This window comes from Drosophila persimilis, unplaced genomic scaffold (assembly GCF_003286085.1).
Source record: "Drosophila persimilis strain 14011-0111.01,24,50 unplaced genomic scaffold, DperRS2 tig00001916-arrow-arrow-pilon, whole genome shotgun sequence".
In the NCBI taxonomy this organism is placed as follows: Eukaryota; Metazoa; Arthropoda; class Insecta; order Diptera; family Drosophilidae; genus Drosophila; species Drosophila persimilis.
In genome coordinates this window covers 53,451-60,851 of record NW_020825591.1, presented here as the reverse complement: position 1 = coordinate 60,851, position 7,401 = coordinate 53,451, and the positions used below count along the sequence as shown (strand labels likewise).

The window sequence follows — 7,401 nt, the reverse complement described above, 5'->3', positions numbered from 1 at the left end:
CTCTACAGGAAAGCCCAAAACAAGCTGAGCAAGGCCTTGGCTGCCACTAAAACGGAAAAAATCAATGGCAAGTTGAGAGCTATAAGCTCCACGGACGGACACAACTTGGCCAAGTTGTGGCAAATTACCAAATTAATCAAGAAACAGCCGATACCAAACTGGTCAGTTAAGACGAATGACGATGAACAAATAAGATGGACTCGGAGCACCCTCGAGAAGGCAGAAGCTTTCGCCAATCATATGGAGGAAAGACTCACCCCACTTCACACAAGCACAGCCACGGAAAGGACAAAAATAATTGAAGAACTGACAAGGCAAAAGCGGACCATGCAAGATGACAACGCCGCCAATGAGCTGCAGCATAAAAAACACTTTACGAAACCAATTACTCTGGAGGAACTGCAAAAAGAAATCAGACTACTAAAAACAAAGAAGGCCCCAGGGGAGGACAACATTGACAATAGGCTGATAAAACTATTACCAAAAAAAGCCAACCTCTATCTCCTGCTAATATTTAATTCAATCTTACGAATAGGCCACTACCCTAGGATATGGAAACACGCAGAGATAGTTATGATCCCAAAGCCAAAGAAAAATCCCTCACATATGAAGTCATACCGCCCAATCAGCCTCCTATCGGGCCTCTCAAAAGTATTTGAGAGACTCCTGCTCAAACGGCTGCTGAGCGAAGAGGCATTTCACAAAGCCATCCCGGACCACCAGTTCGGCTTCAGGAAGGAGCATGGCGCAGAGCAGCAACTGACCAGAGTCACCCAATTTATCCTCAGGGCCTACGAGGAAAAACAGTACTGCTCAGCAGTATTCATTGACGTAGCTGAGGCCTTCGACCGTGTCTGGCATGAAGGATTACTGTCAAAACTAATAAAAATACTTCCCCTCAGACTCTATACAATCCTAGAAAACTACCTGTCTGGGAGAACTTTTGCCATTAAATGCAACGATGGCATCAAGTCTAGGACAGGGCGAATCACAGCTGGAGTTCCTCAAGGGAGTGTGCTAGGCCCCATCCTTTACACGATCTTCTCCTCCGACATGCCACTACCTGCGCTCACGCACAGAAGTTTACATACGAATCCGGGCCCCAAAAAAATGCTCCTATCTACATATGCGGACGACACGGCCATACTGAGTGTTCGGAGCAGAACCCAGCCGATTAGCTGCTTACCAAATAGCACCTAATTCTTGGCCCTCAGCCGCTTATTTTGTTTGTTACTTATGTCTATGTCACTCATTTGTTTGTTAAAGCTTTGCGCTTGCTTGCCCTGCTAAACGCTCTCTGCCAGCTCGCTCTTCGCTATCTCCGCTTTGCGTCTGCCTACCGACGTCGGCCGAGCGAAGCTGCGCTTACCGATCGGAGCGGCAATGTAAAGAGCAGGCAAGCCACACTTGCAATTTGGATGTCACGCATTAAAGAACATATCGCAATTTTATTTCTGCGCCGAGTTTTATTTAATTGGAATAATTAGTCGGCCGATTGGGGATAAAAAACATTATCTCCACATAAAATTTGGTGACCCCGACGTGATCTCTGAGTTGCAGTGTCAATTAATTATCATTCGCGATCGACATTCGTTAGCCTTAACAAATTTTCGGCGGTTAAGCACAATTCGGTGCTAAAACATACTTACATACACCTACATACACGCATTGCTGGCTATTAATTTCTCTGTCGCGACAATTCGGTCAGTGCAGTGCAGCGAACTCACTAATACACACAAGCTGAGTACAAAGCGGAATCGGACAGCTCGCACAGCCGCACAGCTAAAGGCATTAGCTGTAATCCCTTTGCTTTCGGTTCGCACGTTTATACGTATACAGGGTGTCTTTTTCGGTCGTGCTGAGTGACTCTTTTAAAACCTCAACATGGCAGCACCTGAGCCTACCAATGTCGCGAACGCAGCAATGCCGAGTGATGTAGATTTCTACAAGCACAAGGCCGAGTCCGTCGCGCGCCAACTAAAGGCCATGGATCGCTTTCTCACCAAGGAAGAGCTCGCCGAGTTAGATGAGGCAGAACTTCAAGCTCGCTTAGAACAAATCGAGCGAATGAATGCCGATTTCGATGCCGCTCAAACGAGCCTTGAAAGGCTGGATTTCCTGCAGTTAGCCCATGATGCCCGGCTGGACTTTTCGAATGTTTATGTCAAGGTTAGGTCCAGGCTGTCGCGGGAGTTGATGGCTGCTCGCACGGTAAATGTTGCCAATTCAACAGCTCGGCATACTCTCGAGGGAAATTCGTCGTTGTTCGCCTATAATAGTATAGGCCGTTCTCGAATGCCCGAGTTGCAGCTTCCGCGATTCGGTGGGAACTACATGGATTGGCCAGAATTCCACTCGATGTTCTCGACAATGGTGCACAAAGACCATCGTATCCCAATCATCGAAAAATTCCAATATCTTCGTGGATGTCTAGATGGTGCTGCGCTGGATACGATTCGTTCCTTGGAACTTTCTGAGGAGAATTACGACAAGGCGGTGAATTGCTAATGTTGCGATTCGATAATAAACTGCTACATTTTCAGGCACACGTCAAGGCTATTTTCGGGCTGCAAGGGGTGGAGAAGGGCTCAGCTATCGGCTTGCGCGCGCTCAGCGACAAAATCAATTCGCACTTGCGTGCACTTCAGACCTTGGCGACCCCGCAGGAGATTTCGGATGGGTTGCTGATCTTCATCATAGGCACGAAACTGGACCACAAAACAAAGGAGAAATGGGAAGAGAACTTGCCGACGTCAGGATTGCCTCGGTGGTCAAGCATGGCCTCGTTTTTGGAAGCGAGATGTCGGATGCTGGAGAATTTGGGATCAGCCATGGCAACAAGTCCTAGTCAACAGGTGGGAGAAGACAAACCTGTCACCCTTATCACCTCCAGTAACGAATCTCTCTGCGTTTGAAAGGTACAAAGAAGCAAAGAAGAGCCGCTTGTGTTTGAATTGCCTCAACAAAGGCCATGAATTGCAGAGGTGCAAGTCAGGACTTTGCAGGCACTGCCAGGCCAAACATCACACGCTACTCCACATTCCATCGGGAACTGGTGCTTCATCTTTCTCTTCACCGGCCGAGGAATCGATCCAGCAAGAGGCCGCGACTGTGCTTCTAGCAAGCGGGTGTTCTAGCCCTCCCCCCTCGATCCAGAAATCTCAGCCTAGCCAGAACGTGTTGCTACCTACTGCCCTCGTCCATGTAACAGATCGTTATGGAGCACTTATCCCATGTCGTGCCATTTTGGATTCTGCATCACAGGCAAACTTCGTAACATCTAGACTTGCTGATCAGTTGCAGTTGGATCATCGCTCGTCTTATGTTCACATCTCTGGAATCGGAGATTCCATTCTACCTTCGAGCAAGTCTGTACATATAGTTGTACAATCCCAGGACGCAAGCTATCGAGCTTCCTTCGCTGCAATTGTCACCAACTCAATTACGGAAATGCAGCCTAACTTCGGCCTAGACGCAAAGGATTGGCCCATGCCGAATAATCTAAAACTAGCTGATCCTAATTTCTCCAAGCCCCAACGTATCGATCTGTTGATAGGTGGTGGTTTGTTCTTCGATTTAATGTGCGTCGGACAGATTCGACTATCAGACCAATTGCCAACATTGCAGGAGACAAAACTTGGTTGGATAGTGTCAGGAAGCATTGATAGCTCGGAGAATAAGCGTGCAGTTTTAGCCGCTTTTGAAAATTCCTCCTCCATCTCTAATGACGATTTTCGGGCCACAACGCTGGAGTACCAAAACTTAGAGCAGCAATGCAGGAAGCAGCTGCTCGAGTGCCAGGTGCAAGTGGAAAAACTGCGATCGGAGAATCAGGAACTGCAGCGCGAACTTTTCAATATATTAAAAACCTACATATCCACGCTAAATGAAATTCAACTTTCAACAATTTCTACATTGCCAAATTTCCTGCCATTCTATGCAATTACAGAGGTTCCCGATGATCAAGACGTAATCACGACAAGCCGCCTTCGTAAAGAAGCGCCGATTGCTGCGTTCGACGAGCATCCCAGCGTAGCCGCCAGCTGCGCCCAAGCAAGCATCTTCAAGAGGGCCGTTGGAAAAATAGCGGTTCTGCCCCTTCAGGATGGATCTGTTGAAAGCCTTTGCCTTCCAACGGGGGGTGAATGTTCGGAGCAGAACCCAGCCGATTAGCTGCTTACCAAATAGCACCTAATTCTTGGCCCTCAGCCGCTTATTTTGTTTGTTACTTATGTCTATGTCACTCATTTGTTTGTTAAAGCTTTGCGCTTGCTTTCCCTGCTAAACGCTCTCTGCCAGCTCGCTCTTCGCTATCTCCGCTTTGCGTCTGCCTACCGACGTCGGCCGAGCGAAGCTGCGCTTAGCGATCGGAGCGGCAATGTAAAGAGCAGGCAAGCCACACTTGCAATTTGGATGTCACGCATTAAAGAACATATCTCAATTTTATTTCTGCGCCGAGTTTTATTTAATTGGAATAATTAGTCGGCCGATTGGGGATAAAAAACATTATCTCCACACTGAGCATGGGAGACTATCCCGCAATGGCGGTCCAACGAAACAACAACTACTTAACGCAACTGGTAATATGGGCTAAAAAATGGTCCATAACCATCAACCCAATAAAAACGGCACACGTCATTTTCTCCAAAAGAAGAGTACAGATTAACAACATCCCAATAAAAATAGATGGCAAACAGGTCCCAGTCAAAAAAAGCACTATTTATCTGGGCGTCAAGATTGACAGCGGACTTACAATGAGTGCACACGTGACGCAACTCCGAATAAAAATGTGGGCCAGAGCCAAAAAATTTAACTGGCTGATCGGTGCAGGAAGCAAGCTGGCAAGGAAATGTAAAATGCTGATGATAAGACAGCTCATCGCCCCACTCTGGCAATACACCCTACCAGTGTGGGGTGCCCTATGCTCCAACACGCAAATCAAAAGAATACAGGGACCGTACAACAAACTAATAAGATGCTCTCTTAAAGCGGGAAGATATGCCAGAAACGAAGCACTTAGGGCGAGATACGACCTACTCACTGTGGAAGAGCTTTTCCAAAAAGCCAGCGGCCGATACGCCATTGCCCTAGCCACCCACACAAATCCAGAAGCCCGCAATCTGGTTGCCAATCCATTTGTTCCAACAAGACTACTAAGGCCGCGGTACCTAAACCAAATAACTAACCACTTTATACCTCTGCAGGCTCAGGCTAACATCACACAACAGCAAAAGCAGAGCCTCACCACTAGCACCCAACACGCGCCTCGCGAAACCACCAACCAGCTACCCACTCTTCTGCGGATCCAAGAGGAGGCTAAGGAAAAGCAGGAGACTGCAAGAAAGGAACTGCAACGAGCTAAACAAATGGAAGAGAGAGCACGCCGACCAGCAAGCCGATACTGTGAATCAGTTATAAACGTAATCAAGCGACGTTACGCTAATGGCCAGTATACAAGGGAGGAGGCCATTAGGCAGGTGGAGGGCCAAAACCTGGCAGTGCAGAGGCTGGTGATCCCTGACTACACGCCAGCCACCATAGTCATATCGGACGAAATTCCAAATGGCCCACCCTCCACAGCAATTGACACTGCAGCACTAGTAATAACAATCTCAGACGAAGACTCAACAAACCACCTACAAGCTCAACTACAGCCCCAAGAGTAACTACAATAGACACAGCTGCTGACCCATTAACCGCGTTAGATCGAACTGAAGGAGCTATCCAAATACTCACAGCACTCCGAAGAACTGCCCATCCTTCCATCAATCTATTGGAAAGTGTACTCCCGTATCCGATTGGCCGAATGGGGGCCCTCTGTATAATTCCTCCGTCACTATTGAGGATATAGGGTCCCTCAGACGACTGAATGAGATCGACGCCATTCCAGCTGGCGACACACACACGCACACTCACTCTCTTCAGGTCAAAGGAGAGGGGTGATGGCGGGAACGTGAGCGCCTAAATCATGGGGGCTGTAGCCAGCACACCTGAAACAAAAAAAGAAAACAAGCCATTAGACCAAACACCAATGAAAATCTGCCTCACACAACAACAAAAACTGACGGCCGGATCAGAGCCGCCAGTATGCAAAGCGCTGATGCTTGCTTACAAACCCAAATGCAGAAACACACGCAACTACATCCAATCCAAATCGGGGGCTGGCTTCGAGCCGCTCGAATCTTGTGTGAGGTGTCTGCTTTTGCCCTGAGCTGGTGGCCAGATCCAGTGCCATGGCATTCAGAGTGCCCTATGGTCCTGGAAATGGGAAAATTTATCAGCCACAAATACGATTAAAAAAGGGCTCTGAAAATACTTACCGCCAGCCATTCAGACACACACACACAAACATCCATTACACTTGGGCGGCCGGACCTGTGCCGTTCGAGTTATGCCATCGCCATCGTCCTTAGCTGGTGGCCGGATCCAGTGCCATGGCATTCAGAGTGCCCTATGGTCCTGGAAAAGGAAAAACCCATCAGCCACACATACGATTAAAAAAGGGCTCTGAAAATACTTACCGCCAGCCATTCAGACACACACACACACAAACATCCATTGCACTTGGGCGGCCGGACCTGTGCCGTTCGAGTAGGCGTGTCATCGACCGCCATTGCCCACAGCTGGTGGCCGGACCAGAGCCACTCGCTCTACACTAGGGCCACAATTACCGACGCACACACACACACTCACATCCATCTACTCCTGGCTCCCAGCTGGTGGCCGGACCAGTGCCACTGGTCCTCCAAGAGGGCAGCCACAGCCACAACGACGACGAGGTGCTAATTGCACCTACCTCTGACGACTTTGGAAGACGCCAATTTCGACGACCAGGGGGGACGACGGGGTCGGCCGGTATGCAACGCAATGTCTTTACAAGCATTGTGTTTTGCTATGCCGGCCGATGCTTCTTGTCTTCCCTGTAATTATAGTAAAAGATATAGACATTATTTTAAATTGTTATGTTTATTGTAATATTGTAAACGTAAATCAATTGTACCTGTTTTGTCTCGTCTTTGTTCCAGTGTAGTATCTCTTTTATTACCTGTTTTTCCGTCGTCTCCACTCCAGTCTATTACTTATCTGTATTGCTATTTCTGCAAGTGCTTGTCTCTTTTATTTAGTGCCTTTCCACTTATTTTCCATGCAAAGCACATGCATTGTTTACCTTTTCCCTTTATCTATTCCCCAATTGACTACGTGTTGCAACACTGCACATTTCTGCACATTTCGATCTCATTTCTTTAACCCCTTCTTCCCCCCCCTTATTGTTACTATCGTAATTAGTGCGGTTCTCCGACACCCCACTAAAAAAAAATTATTACAATCTGTGATAAATCTTCGGCGGCAACGGTGCTGACAATTGATTATCGGTTTCGTAATCGACTTTCAAATCAGCAT

General features: G+C 47.8%; 1 long non-coding RNA gene across 1 annotated transcript; it reads right to left on the bottom strand.

The window, feature by feature from the left end:
• Positions 1–5,861: 5,861 nt before the first annotated feature.
• On the bottom strand, positions 5,862–6,544 carry LOC113567135. Its single transcript, XR_003409358.1, has 3 exons — positions 6,522–6,544; positions 6,135–6,258; positions 5,862–5,990 (listed from the first exon to the last, which is right to left on the bottom strand). It is a non-coding gene; the product is annotated as an uncharacterized LOC113567135 (long non-coding RNA).
• Between the last annotated feature and the right edge of the window lie 857 nt (positions 6,545–7,401).